This window comes from Stegostoma tigrinum, unplaced genomic scaffold, assembly GCF_030684315.1.
Source record: "Stegostoma tigrinum isolate sSteTig4 unplaced genomic scaffold, sSteTig4.hap1 scaffold_86, whole genome shotgun sequence".
Lineage (NCBI taxonomy): Eukaryota > Metazoa > Chordata > Chondrichthyes > Orectolobiformes > Stegostomatidae > Stegostoma > Stegostoma tigrinum.
The window spans coordinates 1118466-1144260 of NW_026728811.1; the positions used below are offsets into that span (position 1 = coordinate 1118466).

General features: G+C 44.2%; 2 non-coding genes across 2 annotated transcripts; one reads left to right on the forward strand and one right to left on the reverse strand.

Annotated features, from left to right (window-relative positions):
- Positions 1-12276: 12276 nt before the first annotated feature.
- Positions 12277-12348, reverse strand: trnae-uuc (transfer RNA glutamic acid (anticodon UUC)). The gene has a single exon. It is a non-coding gene; the product is annotated as a tRNA-Glu (tRNA).
- A 1174-nt stretch (positions 12349-13522) lies between these two features.
- On the forward strand, positions 13523-13637 carry trnal-caa (transfer RNA leucine (anticodon CAA)). The gene is made up of 2 exons: positions 13523-13560; positions 13603-13637. It is a non-coding gene; the product is annotated as a tRNA-Leu (tRNA).
- The last annotated feature ends 12158 nt before the right edge of the window (positions 13638-25795 follow it).

The following is a 25795-nucleotide window of genomic DNA, read 5'->3' on the forward strand; positions in this document are numbered from 1 at the left end:
ACTCCATGCGTTTTATTTTTTGCAGGGATGTTGCTGAGGTGACAGAGAGTGTGAGGCAATAAAGGCTTTGCATTCAGTAGTGGGAGTGGTAAGAGTTTGAGCCTCGCTTGGTGATAGAGTGTGAACCTTGTTCGGAGTTAGTTGCTATAACAGATATAGAATGGGTGTGAAGGAGCAGAAAGAATACAGTGGCACTTATACTGGCAGTAATGGAATGGTTACAGATACTCGTCCTATATTTCTGAATGTTTCATCAGATCATCTCAGCATCAAGGTGGCCCCCACTGAATGTCTTGTCCAAGTCCATCACTAATAGCACCACAGGCCACCCCCTCAGATTCCACTGAATCAGTTTGGGTGGAGCTTACAAACAGCAAGAAGAAGCAAACATTAACATATTTTATAACTGAACCAAAACTGCAGGACAAATTTTGTACAACTTATGCTTTGAAGAATAGATACGCAAGTGTTGTGGAATCTGAAGAAATAATGGATTATCTCAAGTTGCATGTAAATTCCGTGAAGTAAGTGACTGCTAACGATATGAAAAAATAAAATCCACACGTGTATATGAGGTAGGTTGAAGAGAATGTTGTGAAACAAACCAGAGACCAAGTAATTTTGACTTTAGTGTTGTGCAGTCAGAAACGCTAATTAATAACTTTGGTCTGAAGGAGCTTTTGAGGAATAGTGACAACAATATCCTGCATATTACATGACATTAACATTGAATTTTTAAATGTTACTGTCAAACATCATGGAATCCATGAGTCTAGATTGCCAGGTTAGCTGTAATGAATTGGGAAAGTTCAAGATAAAATTTAGTGGCAGGCAGGTAATCATTGTTATTTCTAGAAATATTCAGTCAGAGTCATAGAGATATACAGAATGGAAAGAGACCCTTTGATCCAACTCATCCATGCTGTCCAGATATCCTGAATAAATCTAGCCCCTTTGCCAGCAATTTGGTTCATACCTCTCTCAAACGTTCCTATTCATATGTCCAACTTGATGCCTTTCAAATGTTGTAATTGTACCACCTTCCACCACTTCCTCTGGCGGCTCATTCCATCCACACATCACCCAGTTGCCCTGCAGGTCGCATTTAAATCTTTCCCCTCTCGTGTTACCCTTTGCCCTCTAGTTTTGGATTCCCCCCACCCTAGGGAAAAGACCTTGACTCTTTACCCAGATTTACCATAATGTTACAAACCTCTATAAGGTCACCCCTCAATGACAATTGTTTATTTTATTGTGTAGGGACTGCAGCAATTTTTCCACACAGCTCCCACTGCCAAAAATATCATTAATCGTTAACATTATCTGTACTGGTGGGACTGTTAAAGGGACAAAAGTAAACCAGGCTAGCAAGAAATTTCCCCTCCTGTTCAATACATGTCTGGGGAAAATTGAGAACCCGATTGAGGGGGCAGACTAGATTTATTGCTGCAGCTGCAATTTTTGACAGTGCAGCATTCTACTCAAGTGTTAGTCTATGTTCTGTTCTCATCTTTTAGTTGCTCAAGAATCAGTATCTATGACAATACGACCTCAGCCTCATTATCTGACAACAAATGTCCCTAATGGTGTATTGCAGAGCTCAGAAACACCTCAACAGCCGGCTACACAACACAGGAGGCCATGCAATCTTTCTCGGCTGCTACACAGGAACAGGGAGCCCTGGGTTCTAAAATTAAATACAGAGCAGAAATAACTACCTAGTTGTATATTGGAAAGCTGTATCCAATGGAATTCCTCAGGGACCAGTGTAAGGTCATCAACAATTTACAATAAGATTTACGATTTTGGAGGGAATGGTGAGAGCACGAGACAGGGGGCAGCCAGGAAGGCAATATTCTGCATTTAAAAACTTACCTCGTGAGTCGGCGGCCTCCTGATCCGAGTGGCGGGGGTGCTGAGAGTGCCAGCCGGGAAGTGAACTATTATATTTGGGCATTGTCCTGTATCAATGGTTTAGATAAGCACAACAAAATGTACTCTAACCATATTTGTCAGTGATGCTAAGATTAGCAGGAAATTAAGCTATCAGGAGGAGGTAGAGAGAATGTAAGTGGATAAGCAATGGACAATTTGGCAGATGAAATATGATGTTCGTAATTGTGAACCTGTGAGACTTTCAGGAAGAACAAAAGGCTATATGTTACATGAATGGAGGGAGATTATGGGACCTAGTGATACTGTGTGTGCCAGAGGGTTCTCTCTGAAACTTTCAGACATTGGAAGCATTGGTCTACCATCCTGATGGCTACTCCCTGATGGTCCGAGTTGCCTCATTACTCTCAGTACACACGAAATATTTTTATGTGGTTGGTTGGTGGTGAGCAGTCGTGAGGAGGAGAGTGTTTTGGAGTGTGTATCAAGGGCGTGGCCTTTATCCAAGATACCATCCTATATTTCTACATGAAGATCTTAAAACAATGGGAATGGCTGCCTGCTTCTGAATGAAGAGGCTGTGGGTGCTGCCAGGACAGTGGGTCTTCACCACCATGATGTAGTGTGTATGGTCACACTGCAATGTTAATGGAGTGAGGGTTTGAAGGGTTCAATCACAAGAAAGAAAACATTAAATGTAGGTATTTTCAGATCAGCTGAAATGGTTAGTTATATCCCATTCTCTATTCCACTCCCAGAACCAGCCCGGACACTTTTCTCTGTTCCATCACAGGATGTGGGCTTCACTGGCTGAGCCAACAGTCATTCCATCCCTCATTGCCCAGACGGTAGTTAGAGCCTGTGACATTATTGGGTGTGTGGGGACACATTTAGGCCAGAGCAGTGAAGGATGGCAGTTTCCTTCCCTACAAGATATGAGTGAATCAGATTGGTTTTCCTGACAATTGCCAATGGTTTAACCTTCACCATTCAACTTTTAATTCCATACTTTTTTTGAATTCAAATTCCAACATCTCACTTGGCAGGAGTTGAACTCAGAGACCCAGAGAATTACGTGCATTTTTGGATTAATAACCAAATAATAACCAAAGTCATTCAGATATACAAGAATGAGAGGTATGAACAGTGTCAAAAGAAAGGAGCTGCTCCTTTCAGTAAAAGGACCAAGAAAGAGGCAGCACACTTTTAAATTGAAGCGTTTGAGAGTTAAAGAAAATTTAAGGGTTGTTTTCACCCAGAGAGTGCTGGGGTCTAGAATGCACTTTCTGAGAGGAGTTGTCACGGGTAACCTCACAACCCATGAAACAGTATTTGGATGAGCGCTTGAAGTGTCATAATATTCAGGACTACGGGCCTCGTTTAGGAAAGTGGTACTAATGGGCATGCTTCTGTGATTGTATGGTTGTGGATGTTCAACCATTGAGCAGCATAGGGCAAGAATTGTTGGGTTTCTGGAGTCTATAATAACAAAGGCTATAAGAATGAACTGCAATTGCTTCCAAAAGGATACCAGTAGGGAACACATGAGAAAACATTCTGAAACCAGACAGTGGAGAATAAATAACAAGGAAATGGCAGAAGTATGACATAACTCCTTCAGTTTTTGATTAACAGAAGAAAAGATAAAAAGATAACCTTCTGAGCAATACTAGGAAATCTGAGTGTGGTGAGAAATAGAAGTAGAATGAAATTAGCAAATAAACTAATTTAGAGAAATTATTGCGACCGGTTTTAATGGGCACAGACAAAGCCAATGTTGGTTTATGATCTGGGATTCGTATTTGACAAACCAACCTGGAGATAAATTTTGGAGATGGAATAGATGCAATGCATTTGGAGTTTTGGAAAGGTTTTTGATACATTCCCAAGCCCAATGTGTAAAGTAAAACACATGGGATTGGGCCAAATATATGGTGCCATAATGGGGAAGCTGACAGGAAACAGTAAGCAAGAATAAATGGATGCTTTTTTGTTGGATTGAAAGTTTTGTGGTGTAAATTAGAGATTCCAGATATTCACAAAACATATCAAAAGTTTGGTTGAGGGAATCAAATGCAATTTTTCCAAGTCTGCTGACAGTACAAAACTGGGGCTGTGAGTGGTGCGGAGGATGTAAAGGTTCTCCAAGGCAATTGAGACAAGTGGAATGACTGGGTAAACATCTGGCAGATGAAGAGCAATGAGGATGTATGTGACATTGTGCACTTTTGCGGGAAGTAATAGAACAACAGCACAATATTTGAAGAGGGATTGTTTGAAAAATATTGATCTATAAAGGGACTTGTACTCCCTGTCTTTTGTGTTATTCTGTGCAGACTCCAAAATCTATGCAGGGCGGTAACGTCTGAAGCTAGCTACCATACGATTTCCACCCCAGCCAGCTAAGATTGTCCTTTCTGGGCTCTAGGTGCTGTTCAACCCTCAGAACGAATGCAACAAACTACAATGATGTGTTTGAAGCAAAGCTGACTTATTTTACATTTCGCTCGGATACTAAACTCTAGCTTAATTTTAGGGTTATAGCCATCATCAGAAACAAACTGCAAATGTCAGAACAAAAGTAACAGAAAATTACAGCGCAGAGCAAGGCCTTTTTTAATTCATTTGTGTGATGTGCGTATTGTTGGCTGGCCAGCAGCATTCACCCTTGGCCCATCATGTGTGTGTTGGCTGGAATAGAACGAGCCAGGCTTTACAGATTTCTGGCCTCATCATTGAGATCAACAATATCAGACTGTGAACTCTGCCCCAATTTGTTTACATTTCTTGTTTCAATTTGTGTCTGGGTCCACTGCACACCTGGCTCCAGGCACATCTTTTGTTTATTTGTTTCTTTTCCAGCCCTAACTCCACTCCCTGCCGCCTTGAAGAACCAATAACATTTCTGCAATTTCATCTCTCCTGCCTTCCCCCCGTGACATGTGCCTTTTGCCCTTGTCTCACCCTACCTTGCTCAGAATCTGTTACATTTCTGGTCCCAGGCCTCTGTCAACTCACTGTGCTGCTGGGTCAGAGTTTTAAATTCTCTTCCTCCAGAGAGAATCTGAAATCGTTGTTGGTGCAGTTTTCCCCAGATTTTACTTTTGGAAACAAAAACCATGAAATTGTTTCAGAGTTGATTTTTTTTAGCATTAATCCACAATTTCGCCTCTTTCGAGCTAAACAGTGATGCTCCCACAGTCAAAAAATGCAAGTGAGGTGGATTTGCCGCACTAAATTGTCCGCGAGTGTGCAGGTTCGGTGGTTGGGTTCGCTGCGGTAAATGTGGGGTTTATGGGAGTAGGATGGGATAGAGAGCTAGCACAGACTGGATGCACTGAATGGCCTCCTTCTGCACTGTCAGGATCCTGTGATCTTAACCATTTGTGATCATGGTCACATTTTCCTCATGACAGCCCACACATCATCATGTTCACTCAGCTCAAGCTTTCATGCTGCCTTTGTGTTTTGAGAAGCTCTGTTGTTGGAATGGGAGCTTTCTTTGATGTGGCCTCTCCTCGTTCTTCTGCCCACGTCCCAGTTTCCTGCGTTAATTCCAGCTTTCTCTCATTTTCCCAAATGGGGTTTTTTGAAGAGCTCAAAAGGTGAGTGGACGGAAATTGAGAAATTAAAGAGTCAGAATGAAAGAGGAAGTGGAAATAATAAACAGGTTTGGTAGATCCCAGGGGAGTGAGGAAGGGTCACAGATGCTTCCAGACCTGCTGAGCTATTCCTGCAACTTTGTTTTTGTTCCAGGGGAATGAGACTCCAGGATCCTCCTGCTGTGACTGTTCACACAGTATTTTTTTAACTAATGTGTGGGATGTGGGTGTCCCTGGCTGGGCCAGCATTTCTTGCCCATCTGTAGTTGCCCTTGAGAAGGTGGTGGTGAGCTGCCTTCCTGAACTGCTGCAGTCCTCCTGATGTGTGGTGATCCGCAATGCTATTAGGGAGGGAATTCCAGGATTTAGACCAAGCGACAGCAAAGGAACGGTGATATATTTCCAAGTCAGGATGGTGAGTGACTTCGAGAGGAACGAGGGGGTGGTGATCTTCCCATATATCTGCTGCCCTTGTTCTTCCACATGGAAGTGGTTACGTGTTTGGAAGGTGCTGCCTGAGGATCTTTGGTGAATTTCTGCAGTCGAGACAACATTCTCTGATGAGAGTCAAACCCAGGCAGTCAAAGACGGGGCACTGAATAGCCACAGATGGAGTTCAAACACAGGAGATTTGCTCAGCCAGTAATAGCACATAGTGTAACAGTCAGGGATGTGAAGTGAAGAGTGAGGGGACATAATGCCACATGCTGCAGATGGAAAACTTTTATCGGAACAGGAGTAGACCATTCGGCCCCTCAAGCTTGTTCTGTCATTCAATTAGATCATTGCCTGATCTGTGGCTTAACTTTCAATTCCCAAAACCGACCAAACCTATCAACGAGGCTCCTCTGAAACAGACAAGGTGAGTATTGATTAAAAAATTGCAAAAATAATTGCAAATGCAGAGAAATCATAAACAAAAACAGAAGTTGCTGGAAAAATTCAGCAGGCCCGGCAGCATCTATGAAAGAAATCCGAGTTACCCTTTCAGGTCCAGTGACCTTTTGAGTGACCAGATACAGTTGACCATTCCCTCTTTCCTGTAACACCCTCCGGAACAGGTGATGGTGTGAGGGCCATGAGGTTGTCAATAACAACTGAGAAAACAGCAGTGCACGCTGAATCAGAGAGAAAAACGAAACATTTTGGTCTTTCGCTTTTAAATCAATTGCACCAATTTATTCACTATTGTTCCAGAAACGGGACAAGAGACCAGAAAATCAACTCAATGCCATTGGGTCTGGGAACCATTGTTATTCTGACCTCCATGTGAATCCATGTTATAACCATTAGTTTGATTCTGAACCATCCTCTGGGCAGTTAGAACGGATGATAAAAGTTAGCTGAGCTTCTGATGCCATGATCCCATGAACAAACAAAAGAAATGTCCAATTACTGAAGTTACTTGTGAACCCACTGGTGTTTCTTCAAGCTATATGTCTGAGTGAATTTTCTCCCATACACAGAGTAGGTGAATGACCTCTCCCCAGTGTGTATTTGCTGATGTACAGTGAGGGCTGATGATGCCCTGAACCCAGCCCCACAGTGACAGCACCTGTGAGCACGTTGGCAGTACAAAAGTCTACTTGAGCTTTTATTGCGCTTCCTACAATCTGCACATTTAAAGGGTCTCTCATCAGAGTGAACCTGTTGAGGTTTCAACAGGCTGGATGACCGGGAGAAATCCTTCCCACACCTGGAGCAGGTGAATGGTCTCTCCCCAGTGTGGACCCATTGGTGCGTCAGCAGGCAGAATGGCTGAATGAATTCCTTGCAACTCCCACAGCAGGGAAACAGCCCCTTTCCAGTGTGAAACCGCTGTGAATGCCTTCTCACACATCCAGCAAGTCAACAGTTTCTTCCTGATATGATTGCGCCGATGTGCTTGCAGCTTGGATGGGGAATTGTAACACCTCTCACAGTCCTCACGGATCCACAGTTGGATGAAGGAAAATCCCAAAGCATTCTATATTTATGTGAGGAACAAGAGGATGGTGAGAGTAACAGTGGTGCCTACCAGGGATAGTGGGAGGGAACTTGCGCTCAGAGTCAGACATGGTAGGGGAGGTCCTTGATGAATACTTTGCTTCAGTACTCACCAGTAAGAGGGGCCTTAACATTTGTGAGGATAGCATGGAAAAGACAGATACGCTCAAACAGGTTGATGTTAGGAAGGAGGATGAAGTGAGGGAAAGAATCCTTTGCCTTTGGTGATGACTTTTGTGTCCTCACTGCCTACTGGAGTAATACCAAATGATTGGAGGGTGGCAAATGTTATTCCCTTGTTCAAGAAAGGGAATAGGGATAATCCTGGGAATTACAGAAGAGTCAGTCATTCTGTGGTGGGCAAATTAGTGGAGAGGATTCTGAGACACAGTGTTTATGATTATTTGGACAAGCACAATTTGATTAGAAATAGTCAGTGTGGCTTTGTGAGGGGCAGATCATGCCTCAGAAGCCTTACTGAATTCTTTGAGGATGTGGCAAATGACATTGATGAAGATCAAGCAATGGATGTGGTGCATATGGATTTTAGAGGAACATTTGATTTGGTTCCCCAAGGTAGGCTCACTTAGAAAGCTAGGAGACATGGGATTCATGGAAATTTGGTTGTCTGTATACAGAATGGAAGCCAGAGGGTTATAATAGATGGAAATTATTCAGCCTGAAGCTCGGCGATCAGTGGTGTTCTGAAAGAATCTGTTCTGGGAACCCCACTCTTTGTGGTCTTCATAAATGACTTGGATGAGGAAGTGGAAAGCTGGGTTAGTAAGTTTGATGATGACACGAAGTTTGGTGGCATGGTGGGTGGTGTGGAGGGCTGTTGGAGTTTGTAATAGGTCATTGACAAGATGAAAGGCTGGGCAAAGAAGTGGCAGATGGAATTCAACCTGGAAAAGTGTGAAGTCATTCATTTTGAAAGGTTGACTTTAAATACAGAATTTAGGGTTAACCTAATGTTCTTGCTAATGTGGGGAAACAGAGGGATCTTGGGGTCCACATCGTTAGACTCGTCAAAGTCCCTACCCAAATTAATAGTGTTGTTGAGAAGGTGTATGGTGTGTTGGCTTTCATTGGCAAGGGAATTGAGTTTAAAAGCCGCAAGGATATACTGCAGAGATAATGGGAACTGCAGATGCTGGAGAATTCCAAGATAATAAAATGTGAGGCTGGATGAACACAGCAGGCCAAGCAGCATCTCAGGAGCACAAAAGCTGACGTTTCGGGCCTAGGCCCTTCATCAGAGAGGGGGATGGGGAGAGGGAACTGGAATAAAAAATTTTTATTCCAGTTCCCTCTCCCCATCCCCCTCTCTGATGAAGGGTCTAGGCCCGAAACGTCAGCTTTTGTGCTCCTGAGATGCTGCTTGGCCTGCTGTGTTCATCCAGCCTCACAGGATATACTGCAGTTGCTTAAAACACTCGTTAGACGACACTTGGAATATTGTGTTCAGTTCTGATCGCCTCATTATAGGAAGGATGCGAAAGCTTCCGTGTGGGTGCAGAGGAGATTTACCAGGATGCTGCCTGAACTGGAGGGCAGGTCTTATGAGGAAAGGTTGAGGGAGCTCGGGCTTTTCTCTTTGGAGAAAAGAAGGATGAGCTGTGACTTGATATAGGTAAATAAGATGATGGGAGACATAGATAGAATGGATACCCAGAGACCTTTTCCCAGAGCATAAGTGACTATTGTGAGGGGGCATACTTTTAAGGTGATTGGAGGAAGACATTGTGGCGATGTCAGAGGTAGGTTCTTTACACAGAGAGTGGTGGGTGCATGGAATGCTCTGCCGGTGGTGGTATTCAAGTCAGATACATTTGGGACATGTAACCAAGTCTTGGACAGTTGCGAGGATGATCGTAAAATATAGAGTAAGCAGCGTAGTTTGATCTTAGAGTAGGATAATATTTTGGCACAACATTGTGGGCTGAAGAGCCTGTGCTGTACACTTCTGTGTTCTATGTGTTCAATTCAGCTAGCCTGCATACGTTTAGACCATGGGAAGAAATTGAAGCACTGAGACGCAGACATGGTGAGAATGTGCAAACTCCATGCTGACACCAGCTGAAGCTGAAATCAAAGCTGTGTCCGTTTTGCTGAAAGGCCCCAAAAATGCTTGGGTCGGGTCCAGTAGGAAATTGAACCCTGGTCTCCCTCGTGAAAGGTGGGGAGAGTGACCACAATGCTAATGAGGGCATCAGGTGCAAATGCCCCTTAAGCCCTTTACATGTGCACCAATCACATACAATCGCTTCAGTATCCAAATTCTACTTCTATTGCTTCGTCCATAATCGTCAATGCCACAGAATCACAAATTCACATCTGAATGCTTCTTAAAGTCATAAGGATCTCTGCCTCGAGGACACTTGCAAGCAGTGGCTTCCAGATTCCAAACATCCACTGGCTAAAAGCATTTTTATGTAAATTTACTCAAAACTTCCTTCCTCTTCCGTTAAACCTATGGTCCCCGGTGATTGATCCCTCCCTCAAGGGGAAGCGTTTACATAGTCTATCCTCATTATTTTGTACATCTCCTCTGCTCTGAGGAAAACGACCACAGTCTGTTCGATCTCGCTTCATAACGGAAACTCTTCAGCTGAGACAATATCCTGGTAAATCTCTTCGGCACAGTTTCTGGTGCTACCACATCCCACAATAATGTGAATTAATGAACTGCGCACAATACTCTCGCTATAGCAAAATGAACAAATACAATGAATGTGCAGAGAGCCACAGAAACTGGTCTTTTCCGATGCAGTCCATGTTGCTCATTATTGCCATGGGTCATTTTCCTAGGCCTGATGTTCCAATAATCACTGGTCCATGTTAGTAAAAGCTGCTCCATGAGTCTTGATCTGACCGTCCCAGTATCTAAATATTTCATCTGGCTTAGCGTTCCTGGTGGTGAGACAGGCCACGTTCACTCAGCAACACAGACTGCAACAAAACAGAATGAACAATGTCAATGTGAAAATGGATGTTAGATTGTGCAGTGTATCAGTGAAGCGGAAGGTGGGACGTCAACGAGAGTTAGTGATTGTGGGAGGGAGAAAATTCTCTAAGTGGTGGGTTTGAATTCTGACACATCAAATGCAGATATGTGAGAGAGCCAGGATTGGGAGATGATTGTCACCACCTCAAAGAATATTTTCACGTAAAAATGTTTGATACTTGCTGCATTTCTGTGGCCCATGGCACAAGGATTAAAAAGAAATACAGCAAGCACCCACTGCCATGACTCAGATTCGAGCCGAAGTTGCTGCGGCCACAACACAGAGTACTAACCACAATACGATCACGGCACCACATGAGTTCACTGGTGTGCAACAAGCAATAACTACAGTGGCAGAGGATATGTTAGGAACAGCACCAGATCGACAACTGGAATTCTTTCCAAGCAGTGCGCTGTATTGCGGGGATTCACAGAGGGCTGGCATCGGTAATTACGGTGCTACCAGAGACTGTGGAGATTCCATCAATGATTATATTGAAGACTGAGATTGATAGATTTCTACGAAATATCAAAGACTCAGTGTATTGTGCTGGCTCTTGTTGAAATGTACCTTTCAATAGTAATCTAGTTTAACATTGGATATTTCATCAGCTCCTTCACACAAGGAAGTAACCATTGCTGCATACAACCATATAATCCCAGTTCCTGGGCCCAGAACCAGGGAAACTCAGTGACCCAGCCGCGAAGATATAACCGGAAATGGGGATGGCAATGAGCGTGCAGCCATACGCTGTGAAAATAGATGACGGGATAGTCTGTGCATTATGAGCCAAGACAATGTGACAAAATCGAGATAGAGCCACGGGGATGATGTGCAGAAGGATGACCGATACAGTGGTGAATCAGACAGTGACCAGGGGGATACAGATAGAAGTGACACAATTGATGAGCGTGCAGTCCTTCTATGGCCATAGAGGCGCGTGAAATGCCGAGTCTGTGAGCTCCAACCTCACCCGGTGCAGCATCTATTGACATGGAGCAGGGATTATTGGGACCTCAAGCTGTATGAAAAGATGCACAGCAATTTTAATCTGAGGCAAAATAGTTTTTGGAAGCACAGTTATTTGTGTATTGAGTGAGGATCTGTCCATGATAATGTCACAATTATAATGACAATGTTGCAAATATTCAACCCATCAAGAGAGAAATCTGTGCTGGGAGAAATAGAGGTAACATTTTTGCTATCTTACTCTTGTCATATGGCTGACCCTGCACTGGGTTGAATTTTGGGAAGGGCTTTTTTTCGCTCATTTCATTGTATTCAATTTCATGCAAACATGCACAGGTCACTGAAGTCATCTAAACTTCCGAAAAATATCGGTAATATATGATGTTGTGATTCGGCTCGAGTTTACCTCAGGTTATGGAGGAAGAGCAGGAAAGCGGAGTTGACATTTATCAGATCAGCAGTGATCTCATTGACTGGCTGAGCAGACTCGATCGGGTGAATTGTCGCTTCCTGCCGACATATGGCAGTGAAACTCACTGCGTCACAAAGGGGAGACAATTGAATTGAAGTGGCGACTGTGATTATCTTTGCTGGTTGTTTACCTTGTGAATGTTCCCCTTACTGCTGATGTCCCTGCTAACAACACAACACAAAGGTGAGTAGCCTGACTGAGCAGTGACGGCTAAGGCACCTTTCCCCTCTTTAAGCGGCTGGAATATGGACCCTGATGTTCTCGGGGACAGGAACTGACATTGAAAGGATTGCAGACAGAGCTGCACCGCCTTTGCGTTGTCACCATCAGGAAAAATAAAACTTGATTCCCTGACCGGGAATCGAACCCGGGCTGCGGCGGTGAAAGCGCCGAATCCTAACCACTAGACCACCAGGGATATAGGCGGACGAGTGTGCATCGTTTCTTAATGGTACAACTTCTGGCTTTTTTTTTCTTTCTACGACAGTTGTTTCTCCTGCAAAATGACTGAATCATCGTGTTTTACAGCACAGAAAGAGGCTCAACATCCCAGTTTCTAGCCTTTGCCCATAGCCTTGTGCACTACGAGACGATGGACTGGCTGTTTGAGATGTTCACGTTCTCTTGGGGAACTGGGCCGCATGTTCACCCTCAGAAGGTAACACACAGACACATTTCCCAGAAGATGACAAAGGCCTCAGCAGAGACCAACCCCCAGAAAGTAGGATTTCATCCATTTGGGTTCTATAGTCCCATTTCACACTTCAAAACCAGAATCTGATTACAGCAAAGAAATAAAGCATTCAGCCGCTCCCCTCTCTGTGTTTGTTCCCCATTGTTTCCTTGTCAACCTGCAGTTTATAATACCTCACCTCACTGCTGGCCTGTGGGGGAAATGACACTGGCATAATTTCAGACAATATTGAAAGTCCTCTTTTAGATGTTGGATGCCACAGTTGTACAAACATTCTCATCTCCTCCAGTTAGAAGTAAACTCATGACTGGTGCTTTACAAGACCATTGCTTTCAATACTGCACTACAGAGCGAAGGCTGTGCCCTGTAAGGTAGGGTTTCATGCATTAGAAACTGCAATGTAATAGATGGCAGGGTAGTCTGTGCATTATAAACCAAGACAATGTGACAAAACCGTGATGGAGCTGAAGGAATCATGTGCAGAAGGATGAGAGACACAATGCTGAATCAGGCAGTGACCAGGGTGATAGAGATATACCTCTTCCCTTGCAGTCTGCTGATTAGGATTCAGTGCCTTCACTGCCATTGCATGTTCATGGTTATTATTTGCAATAGTAACTATGAAATATTGACTGATCTTTGAAGCAGAATTATGTCATAGAAAAGGCGGTATCAGTTCAATCTACATTACAGTTCTACATCGGCAATGTCAGCTACAATTGCCTGACGTGCAATTTGTTTCAGACAAGAACAAGGGGGAGGTTGGGAAAAGTGAAGGGCAATGGTGGTTTGTGAGAGGTGACTGTGGGCCTAATGGAGCCAGGCTCAGTGTGGGTGCTGAAGACTGGCTTTTCCTGTTTACCCTGGTATACAGATCGCTCTGGAGCCGCCAAGGTGTGTCAGGATGGCTGAGTGGTCTAAGGTGCCAGACTCAAAGAATAGACTCCTTCCACTGTAAAGCCGGGTGTTCTCGTCTCCACCTGGAGGCGTGGGTTCAAATCCCACTTCTGACAATGACTGCCTCTTTGTAAATATCACTGAAGTTCAGTGTCCCGATGGGATCTACCTGTTTTAAAGGAAAATTTGCTCCGGTCAGATTTGCAGCTTTATATTAACATAATGCAGTTTTGGAGGAGAAGGAGACAGCTCAGCCCATCAAGTCTGCTCCGCTATTAAATGAGCGGAAAATCCTGACTTGATAATCCTGAACTGCACTTTCTTGGATTTCCCGACACCCATTGATACCCTTGTTGCTAAAAATCTTTCAACCTCAGCCTTAAATGTACTTTGTGGGCCAGCTCTGACAATCCTCTTCTGTAAAAGAATCCACTGATTCACAACCATCTGAGAGAATAAACTTCACCTCGACTCTGCCTTAAATGTGCGACCTCCATTCTGATATTAGACACTCGGTTCCCAGACGGTCCCAGGAGGGATCGAACCTTTCTGCATCCAATCCGTTACATCGCCAATAACACCTGTATGTTTCAATAAAGAGCATTTTTGTAGTACTGTTTCTGAGCTTATGAAAGTGATGTATTTCAATGTTTCTTCCCATTTAATTCACCTCTCATGATGTGAAACTCTCATTGATTGTGATAGAGATTATCATTATCACTAAGGAGGCTGTGCTGGGCAAGGTAACGGGGCTAACAGTGGACATGGGGGTCTCTTGGCCCTGATGATTAACTGCATCCCAGGATACTAAAAGGGGCGATGGGGGACATAGCAAATGCACTAGTAATTATTTACCAATATTCACTGGACTCTGGGGTTGATCCTGCAGATTGATAACAGCCAATGTGACGTCACTGTTTAAAAAAGGAAATAGGCAAAAAGCCGGTAACTTTGGTCTAGTTAGCTTAACTTCGGCACAGGGGAAAATGATTGATCTATGTTCAAGGAAGAAATAGCAAGACAGCTGGATATAAATTGTCCCACTGATGTTCATGAGTTCATGAAGGGTAGGTCCTGCTGAATTAATTTGGTGAATTTCTTTGAGGACATTACCTGCAATGTGGACAATGGGGTACCTGTGGATGTGGTGTATTTTGATTTCCAGAAGGCAAGTGACAAGGTGCCACATCAAAGGCTGCTACATCAGATAAAGTTGCACCATATTACAGGTAATGTATTGGCTTGGATAGAGGATTGGTTGACCAGTAGAAAACAAAGAGTAGGGGTAAATGAGTGTTTTTCTCATTGGTGTTCAGTGGCTAGTGGTGTGCCTCAGGGATCAGTGCTGGGACCACAATTGTTTGCAATTTACGGTGTGTCAAAATTTGCAGATGACACTAAGACGAGTATAGAGCAAAGTGTGCAGAAGTCACGAAACATCTGCAGAGGGATATAGATAGTCTAAGTGAGGGAGCAAAGGCCTGGCAGATGGAGTACAATGTTGAGCAGTGTGAGGTCATCTATTTTGGTAGGAATAACGCAAAATGGACTATGTTTTAAATGATAAAAAAAATGCAGCACGCTGCTGTGCAGAGGGACTTTGGTGCCCTTGTGCATGAATCACTAAAAGTAGGATTGCAGGTGCAGCAGGTAATTAAAAACGCAAATGGAATTTTGGTGAAAGGGAAAAACTGATCTGCAGCCAAAATGGTACAAAATAGAAAGTCAGAAGCAGTGTCGGTGAGAAAAGATACAAGAGTCTCAAGTGCCCTTCCTGGAGGTGCAGAGGTTAGGATTTGGTGCTTTCACCGCCGCAGGCTGGGTTCCGTTTTCGGTCAGGGAATGGGAGATCTATTCTGCTCGCTTATTGTGATGCCTGATTTTCAGGAGCAGGAAAGAAGCTCTGGAGCTGGTAGATGGGCTGGTTTGTCCCAGAAATTATTCAAGTGAACAGAAGTCAATGAACTGCAGATGCTGAAAGTCTGAAAGAGAAACAGGAATTGACTGAGAAGTTCAGCAGGCCTGGCAGCATCTGTGGAGCAGAAGAGAGGTAACCTTTCAGGCCCACAGATCATTAATTGGAACTAGATTAGTTATGCATTTCAATCATGTCATCTTCGGCAAAGTGATCAGGTTTATCTGTCAAATCGGGATATTTATCAAAATTTCTCTCTCTGAGTGGCTGACAACAGTTAATTGTTACAGTTCACAAAACAGCAACAAACAAAACAGCCAGTTGTGTTAAGCTCAGGTAACTGGAGTGGGAGCAGAGGAATAATAATGCATTGAGTTTAAACACAAGAAGCAAGCCACTTCAGCTTTCAGGAACCAAGCAACTGGCACTATTTACAAGAGGTTTAAACAACATACTGTCAATCTAAGCATAGGCACCTGTAGGACTCAAACCACCCCTATGCTGATTGTTAGAAAGGCACATTAGCCAACTAAGCCACAGCACCACACAAGCTGCTTCAGCTCCACACAAGCTGCTTCAGCTCCACACAAGCTGCTTCAGCTCCAATCCATATGTTCATGAACTTAAACACCCGAACACAGAAACTTGTTTTCTATCTCACAGTTAATCAGTGAGAATTTAAGTCAAACACCGTTTTTTTTTAAAGGCAGATCGTTCACAGCTGAACATTTCCAGTGACAATGCACAGAAAGATACAGTCTCCTCTTACACTGCTTTAAAACCGATATTTTCACAATTTAAACTGGCGGGATAAAGCGGATGTGTTCATCCTCTCTGCATACATTAACCACGTTAATACACACAGACGAAACCTCGCAAACTGCATTCAATCCTCCTCTCCCTGCTCAAGGAAAGATGAAAGGGTTTACAGAGAATCTGCCAGGGCTGGAGCAGATGATCCAGAAGGAGAGGCTGAATAAAATCGGGCTCTTTACACTGGAGTGTTGGAGGCTGAGGGGTGACCTTATCGAAGTAAATAAAATCATGAGGGGTAGTGATCAGGTCTTTTTCCCAGGGTAGTGGAGTCCAAACTTTAGGTTATAGGTTTATGGTTTGAGGGTAAAGATTTTAAAGGGGTAATGTTTTGACACGCAGGATGGTGTGTGCATGGAATGAACTCACACAGGAAATGGTGTAGGCTGGAATAAATACAACATATAAAAAGCGTCGGCATGGATACATGTACAGGAAGGGTTTAACAGGATATGGGCCAAATGTTGGCAAAAAGGACGAGATAAATTTTGGAAATCTGATCGGTATGGACGAGAATGACCAAAAACACTGTTTCTGTGCTGAATATCTCTCGGACTCGATAATTGCTTTAAGTTTAGAAATTGTTCACTCAAACATCCCAGAAAGATCACATTTTAAGTTGCTGTAGAGATTAATCTCGAGTTTTGACTTCTATCTTTCCCAGCAGCCCACAATCTTTCTGTCTGCCTCTGATAAATGTCATTTGATGAAAGTTCCAAATCACCTTTACAATTTGCTGCACAAGTCTGATTCCACCCCTTCTGCCCCTTCCCTCTTCCAGCATTTGAGAGACAGCGACAAAGTGTATACCACCCCTCAGCACTGCCTGCCTGTGGCCCAATCGTTGAATGCATTTGCCAATGGAGAGAGCTCTATCCCAGCAGAATGGTGACAGAATGAGAAGATGTTCATTGAAGCAACGGGGAATAGATTTTTTTTTCAGCAGCTTTTTCAGATATGTTATTATATACTTCCGGAGCAGATAAAACTTGAACTCTGTCTCCTACATCCGAGGTAGGGAGACTATCACTGCATGATTGACACCTCATTTATTGTTAAGTTGCCCAGCAGCAGACAGCATCATTGGTCTTCTGGTCTGCATCTCACATCAGCTGGCTGTTAGAAATGTGAGAAGCTGCTGGCTTGAATCCTGCATCAGCCATTGTTGCCTCTGTGTTTTTTAATGTTCAGGAGAGCCAGGGGGTGATTCTTTATGAAATCGATTTCAGTCTATGTTCCCAAAAGGTGTTTCCTGCAAATATATCATATGCATCCACTTCACTGATGAAGGTTTAGCATTAATAATCATCGGAAATTACGTTTCATTGGATTGGTTCATAAACTAGCACAGTAACTGAATAAAATGATGGCAAGCCTTCATGGATAAAGAGGTGACTGTGAAGCAGGCACCTGAGGATAAATTTGTTTCTTTTGCAAGTGAAATTTACTGTTTCCCAAAGTGATGCCCATTGAAGTGAAGCAGTGACAGAGATTGCCTTTGCTGGTGCTCAACTCGTGTATCACATTTCCACCTTGGTCCTTGTAAACATCTCAACTCAACAAGAAGCCAGGTGCCCACTGTGGGCCAGTGGCATAATGGATAACGCATCTGACTTCGGATCAGGTTGTACATCTGACTCCTGCCTGGCTCGAGCACAGTTGGTCCATTTTCAATACCAGCAAGGTGACACCTTCACCTGAAGTTGGAACGTACAGCAGGTGATTTTGCAGCCAGATTCCCAGAAGCTAAAGAAGGAAATTGGAAGTTGCGCATGAGCTGTGTTGGCAACCTTTTTCAGCTCTCTGTTAGTTTCAATTCCGAGCTCACAACAACAGGCTTCATGGCCTGGAGAACTTATTTGTGTTCCATGTAAATCTGCCTGTTGTCGGCGAAACGTGTGGGGACAGAGAGTGAACGTGAAGCACCTGGAGTCAGTGTCATCCTGAGGGGTGTGTCTGTGCATCTCCCTCTGTGGCTAAACGTGAGGATGAGTTCCATAAGTCAGCTGTAACACAGTTTTACTGTCACAAAGCCTCAGTCCCGTTTGTAGATTACAGCATTAATCTCATTGATATTTGTCCCTGATACGTCAGAGGTACATGGGCCAAGTGCTGGAAACTGAGATTAGAATAGATAGATGCCTGATGACACGCACCAATACAATGGCCCAGATAGTCTCTTTCCACGTGATAAAAACTCGAAGACAGGGAGAAACTGACCTGTCACCAAAAGGATCAAAAAGGGAAAGGCAAAAACTGTCGTGGAGAAATGATGCAAGCACCTCCAATGTATTCTCTGGTTGTCTAGTGGTTCGGATTTGGTGCTTTTGGAACCACGGCCCTGGTTTGGACTGTTGAGTGGAAGATCCTCCCTCCTAGCTTTTATTGATGACAGCTTTGCTGACTAATTGTAAGTTTATTCATTGACTGGCACCACTGGCTTGGCAGCATTAATTCAATCAACCACATTGCTGTGGGTCTGGAGTCACATGTAAGCCAGACCAGGTAAGGGTGGTATTTTCCTTCCCAAAAGGACATTAGTGACCCAGATGGGTTCTTCCAACAATCGATTGCATGGATTGTATCACCTCCCCTATGAGGAGAAGGAAAGGGGCTGTGAGGTAACTAACTGTGTCCCAAACGATATTCAAGCTAACATGAAACAAAGAACTGCAGATGCTGGGAATTGACAGAAACAGGAATTGACAGAGAAACCTAGCAGGCCTGGCAGCATCTGTGGAGAGACACAGGGTTAACATTTCAGATCCATTGAATGTACGTCAGAACCAAGTCAGTTATGCCCTTCCATATTATAATGCAGGGAAGTTACCACTTTTATTTTCGAATCAGTATATTTATCAGAATATCGCATTAGTTTCCTGTCGTCAACTTTACAACTTTAACAGACTTTTATCGGCTGTAATGCTGCTTCCTTCACCCTCAGGTGGTAAAAGGTTCTGCTTAAATGGTTCTTTTTGCCTTTTCCTTTCAGTTAGTTAGCAACGGTGTCGAATGGAGAATTGGCCCTTTTAGGCTCTACCTCAATATGCGTCTCTGTTTGTCTCTCTTTGTGTCTGGGTATTCACCTCACCCCCTTTTATTTTCTCCTACTCTCTGTCCGTCTATATCCCTCATTTCCCATTGCTGCTCTTTGAAAAGTCTGAAAATCGGGGAGTGTTTGAGAGTGGAGCTGCTGAGAGGCTTCCTCACCACAAGCACCACTCCCACCCCGACTGTAAAGCCTGGAACTGGGCTCACATTCTCCAAATAGTGTTTCTGTCACTTCGGGACTGAGGCAAGGAGACATCTATTCCCTCAAAAAATGATGAGTGTTTCGACTTTGAAATAGAATTCCTAATCCACCATAAAGAAACAAAATGCCACAATTATACGATGACAGTGCTGTTTTTACTGTTGGTGTAAAATGAATGAATGGTGACAGCAGAGAATGAGGGTGATCAGTTCCTGGTGTCTGTCTCATTTCCACCATATTCCACAGTAAGGCTGCAGTTGATTCTGCCTTACCTTGTGATTCCTACCAAACCTCAGGATGAATTATTTGTTAGCAGGAAACCATTCCCTGGTGGGGAGAAAATAGGCAACAGGAATACCAGCACCGAATGACAACTGTCTGCATTCAAGCCGAGGAACCATGCTCATTTCTCTCCTCCAACATGGCAAATAACGGCCCAGTGGTATTATCGCTGGACTGTTTATTCAGAAAGCCAGGTAGTGTCTGGAGACCTAGGTACAAATATCACCCCGAGAAGAGGATGGCATTTGAATTCAACAAATATCTGGAATTAAGAATATAATGATGATCATAAATCCATCGTCAGGGGAACCAAAACCCATTTGATTCCCTTATGTCCTTTTGGCATCTTTTATCCTTCCCTGATCGTGCCTACATCTGACTCCAGGCCCACAGAAGTCATGGTGGGTAATTAGCAATGGCTGATTGGCTAAATCCCCGAGCCAGTGCCACCCTTATTCCATGAACGAATAAAGGGGCAAAAATAACTTTACGGTTTAGATGAACAGTATGGCATTTCAGAGAAGTTGAAATGAGGAACCTTAAGTGTAAAGCTCAGGCACCGCTGGGATTTTAACTCAAGATCGCCTGTTTACTACACACTGTTTTTTTTTTTTTTACCCATCCATTAGGGCATTTCCTTAACCATGCAATCACAGTAATTTGAGGAAATTTCCTGTATCAGTGTTACTCAGTGAGAATTTCAATCTAACCCACTTTTCAAACATGGACCGTTCACAGCTGAATGTTCACCTGTGAAAATACACGGAAAGAGGCAATCTCCTCCTGCTTTAGTTTAAAACTGCCATTTTCACCTGTTTAAGATGACTGGAAAAAGAGCATGGGCTCATCCTCTTGGGGTCCTTTAACAATAGTAACGCACACTGAGGGAACCTAACAAGAGGAATAGGTTCATTTTGGTTAATTGACCAGGTGTAAAGCCTGATCCATTGGAACCAACATTGAGCCTTGCACCAATAGCTCCATGCTCACTTCCTGCCTCATGCCTCCGCACCCCCAGCCATCATTGTCTTTCACTTTTGCTTCACTCCTACACTTTGCTTCTGAATGTGTTCCTGACCGATTATAGGTGCTCAGTTAGAAACTGCAATTGGAACACGGGTGCCTGGGATAGGACTTCATTCAATGGGATTGGATTTATTGCCCATCCCTAATTACCCCACAGATGGAGGTGACGAGTTACTTTCTTGAACACTCGAACTCCTTGGCACGTAGATACAGCTTTGATGCCATGAGGGAGTTCCAGGGTTTAGAAGCAGCAACAGTAAGGGAACAGCGGCATAGTTCAAACTCAGAACAGTGAGAAACTTGGAGGGGAGTTTGTGGTGGCTGTATTCCCGTGCATCTGCTGCCATTATCCTTCAACGTGAGGGCAAATTCTCATTGGATTGACTCTGGTAGATTCAGGGTGTGTGTTGTCTGCATAGCCAGGAATTCATTTTCATTCCTACAGTTAACAGGAAGAGATATAAATCTTCATTTCCCAACTGGGAATTGTAGCCACGCCTGAGTGACGCAAACCCTGAATGCCAACCAGATTACTGACACTAATCCATGCGAACTGACTTGTACACACTCCGGCGCCTGTTCTTACACCAGTAGCACCTTCACCAGCGAAGTGTCTCTCTCCAAGTTTTGAAATGATTCATATTATCACCCTGGGTTTCAAAGTGGAGAATGCGGGGCTGTGATAAACTGATGTTGTTCAGTAGATATATTGCAGAAAAGTTGCTGTTAACAGGAGATAGCATGAGCTGCAGATCCTTTATTCGTACACAGGATGAGGGCGATTTTTGGTGAGGCCAGCAATCGTCACCCATTCCTAATTGCCAGAGAGGGCAGTGAAGAGTCAACCACATTGCTGTGGTTCTGGAGTCACATATAAGCCATGGATGGCTGCTTCCTTCTCTCAAAAATATTAGTGAACCAGGTAGGTTTTTCCCCACAATCGACTTGAATCCTGAAATGACTAAATGCCTGTCTGTCTCAGCCTTGAATATACCTAGCATTGACAGCCTCTGTTTTCAAGAAATCCACAGATGTGCTTCTGCCTGAGCGTGAGAACATCCACCTTCTCTCTGATTTAAATGGGCAACTCGTTTCCCTGAGATAACACACCCGGGTATAAATCAGAACACAACAAGCCTCCAAGGATCAGTGTGAACTCACCGACGTCTCCAGTGTCAGCTGTAAGTGCTGAAAACATTTTGTTTTGAGACCTCTAGTTAAAGCAACCGTCCTGATTTGCACGTTAGATTTGCCAAAGAGGTATCTTATCCAAATATACGACATTGGCTATGATTTAGGTGGTGAAAGGCGCGATAAAAATACAAGGACATAATTCTTTCTCGACCCGTTGCTCTGATAATTAAACTTTCTGCTCATGGAAGTTAATCATTTCCATTCACACTCTCTCACAATGTGTTTAGTTCAATTCTCTCCCCCAACAGCCCGTTCTGTTGTGATCAAGTGCAGGGTGATGTTAAATATTCGGGTAGTAGCACAGACATCTCAAATCGAGTACTCGCCGTTTCTGTCAGAACATTCCATAAGGCATGTTAAAGGTTGGGGTGTTGCCTGCAGTTGTGGTTGATTTGTTAAAGCAATAGATTTGAAATTCATTGGGGTTTCCCTGTGTAGTTTTGAATCCTGCCAAGTGCATTTCTGCAACTCATTTTAAATGACTTCTTGATGCCAACAAACTCACGTTTTCTCAGGTCTGCCAGTGTGTTGATATTCAGGAAAGACATATTCTGAACAAGAATCTAACTGGACTCAAAACCTTAGCTCTGTTTCTCTTCCCACCGATACAGCTGGGCTTGTTGAGTTTCTGCAGTATTCTGTGCGATTATTCTGAATAACTGCTATTTTCACGAAATATCTTCAATCCCAGTCCTCTGGCAAATCTTGTCGTTGGCACAGTTTCTGCCGATGATCAACCGGCCCATCCCCACACCCATCCAACCACCTCATTACATACAGTCCCAGGAAATCTCCTGTTTTGCTCCAAAGAGAACATTCTCGGCCTTGGGATTCTGTCCCCCAAACGGAAATTCCTCATCTCTGAACATGGTGCAAGAGATTTTTGGGAAAATATTGTCAGCTGGCGGGGATAAGCTATTCAGGAAGCAAAACTTGGTTACAGCGGCAGCAGCGTGAGCCAGAGCACCGACGGGAAGGTAAGGTCGTTTTTTTGGTGGCCGTGCTATAAAAACGCACCTCATGCAGCAGCCACCCTCTTCTTTTCAGCAGCAGCAGCACGAACCAGAGCGCCAACAGGAAGGTAAGTGAGATAATATATTTGGGTGGTTGCTTTCCCCAAAACACTACTTCAGTGGTGTCTCCCACCCATCCTCCGCCTCGCATCAAAAAAAGGATCTGAGCACTGATCTGGTAGGATTGCTTCTTTTTTTTTGCAATCATCTGTGTGTGAATTTGGAACCGAGGAATGGGTGACAGGGCAGTTGCATGCTCCTCCAGTAAGATGGGAGAGGTAAGAGTCACTACTAGTGACCCCACTGACTTCATCTGCAGGCAGTGCATCCAACTCCCGTCCTCAGGAACTGCATTAGGGAACTGGAGCTGGAGCTGGATGAACTTCGAAGCGTTTGGGAGGGTGAAGGGGTAATTGAGAGTTACAGGGAGGTAGTTACACCGCAGGTACAGGACAAAGGTAGATGGGTTACAGTCAGGGGACAGAAAGGGAACAGGCAGACAGTGCAGGGATCCCCCTTGGCCATCCCCCTCAATAACAAGTATACTGTTTTGGATACTGTTGGGGGGGATGACTGACCAGGAGTAAGTCATAGGGTACAGGTCTCGGGCGCAGAGTCTGCCCCTGGTGCTCAGAACGGAAGGAGGGAGAAGAGGAGAGCATTAGTCATTGGGGACTCCATAGTTAGGGGGGAAGAGAGGAGATTCTCGTGATGAGAGAGACTCGCGGTTGGTGTGTTGCCTCCCAGGTACCAGGGCCCATGATGTCTTGGGTTCTACTTTCGGGATCCTAAAGTGGTGGGGGGAGAAGCCCCAAGTCGTGGTCCACATAGGTACCTATGACATGGGTAGGAAAAGAGACGGGGATGTGAGGCAGAAATTAAGGGAGTTAGAGTGGAAACTTAGAGCTAGAACAAACAGAGCCGTTATCTCTGAGTTGATATCCATGCCACATGCTAGCGAGGTGAGGAATAGGGAGCAAGAGCAGTTGAACCCTTGGCTGCAGGAATGGTGCAGGAGGAAGGGATTAAGATACCTGGATTATTGGGGCTCATTCTGGGGTAGGCAGTGCCGCTATAAACAGGATGGTCTACACCTGAACCAGAGGGGTACCAATGTCCAGGGGAGGAAATTTACTATTGCTCTTCAGGAGGGTTTAAACTAATTCAGCAGGGGGATGGGAACATGAATTGTAGACACAGTGTACAGGAGGTTGGGAGTAGCGAAGTCATAAATAAGGTTTCAAGGTCACTGGAGTGTGCTGTCAGGCAGAAAGGTGGCTTGAAGTGTGTCTACTTCAACGCCAGGAGCACCCGGAATAAGGTGGGTGAACTTGCAACATGGGTTGGTACCTGGAACTTTGATATTGTGGCCATTTTGGAGACTTGGATCGAACAAGGACGGGAATGGTTGTTGCAGGTCCGGGGTTTAGATGTTTCACGAAGATCAGGGAAGGTGGGAAATGAGGGGGAGGTGTGGTATTGTTAGTCAAGAGCAGTATTACGGTGGCAGGAAGGACGTTTGGTGAGGACTCATCTACTGAGGTAGTATGGGCTGAGGTTAGAAACAGGGAAGGAGCGGTCACCCTGTTCGGAGTTTTCTATAGGCTTCAGAAGTTCCAGAGATGTAGAGGAAAGGAATGCCAAGATAATTCTGGATCGGAGCGAAGGTAACAGGTTAGTTGATAGGGGGGCTTCAACTTTCCAAATATTTACTGGAAACACAACAGGTAAAACACTTTAGGTGGGTCAGTTTTTATCCAATGTGTGCAGGACGGATACGCCAACAAGAGGTGAGGCCAATTCGGATTTGGTTCTGGTTAATGAACCAGGCCAGGTGGTAGATTTGGAGGTAGATGTGTACTTTGGTAATAGTGACCACAGTTTGGTTATTTTTACTTTAGCGATGGAAAGGAACAGGTATATACCGCAGGGCAAGAGTTATAGCTGGGGAAAGGGAATTATGAGGTGATGAGGCAAGATTTAGGATGCATAGGATGGAGAAGGAAACCGCAGAGGTTGGGCACAATTGAAATGTGGAGCTTGTTCAAGGAACAGCTACTGTGTGTCCTTAATCAACATGAACCTTTCAGGCAGAGAAGTTGAATCTCTTGTCAAGTGGAAGAGGGAGGTTTATGTAAAGGTGAGGCATGAAGTCTCAGTTAGGGCACTTGAGAATTACAAGTTTGCCAGGAAGGGCCTGAAGAGAGAGCTCAGAAGAGCCAGGAGGGGACATGTGAAGTCTTTGGCAGTTAGGATCAAGGAAGTCTCTAAAGCTTTCTATAGGTGTTTCAGGAATAAAAGAATGACTAGAGTAAGATTAGGGCCAGTCAAGGACAGCAGTGGGAAGGTTGTGCGTAGAGTGCAAAGAGAAAGGAGAGGGGCTAAATAAATACTTTTCATCAGTATTCACACAGGAAAAGGACAATGTTGTTGGGGGAATACTGAGATACAGGCTTAGAGATGAGACAGCACTTAGGTTCACAAGGAGGAGATGTCAGCAACCCTGGAAAGTGTGAAAATAGATAAGTCCCCTGGGACCGATGGGATGTATCCTAGGATTCTCTGGGAAGCTAGGGAGGAGATTGCAGAGCCTTTGGCTTTGATTTTTGTGTCGTAATTATCTTCAGAAATAGTGCCAGAAGACTGGAGGATAGCAAATGTTGTTCAAGAAGGGAAGTAGAGACAACCCTGGTAATTATAGACCAGTGAGCCTTACTTTGGTTGTGGGTAAAGTGTTGGAAAGGATTGTCAGAGATAGGGTTTCTCATCATCCAGAAA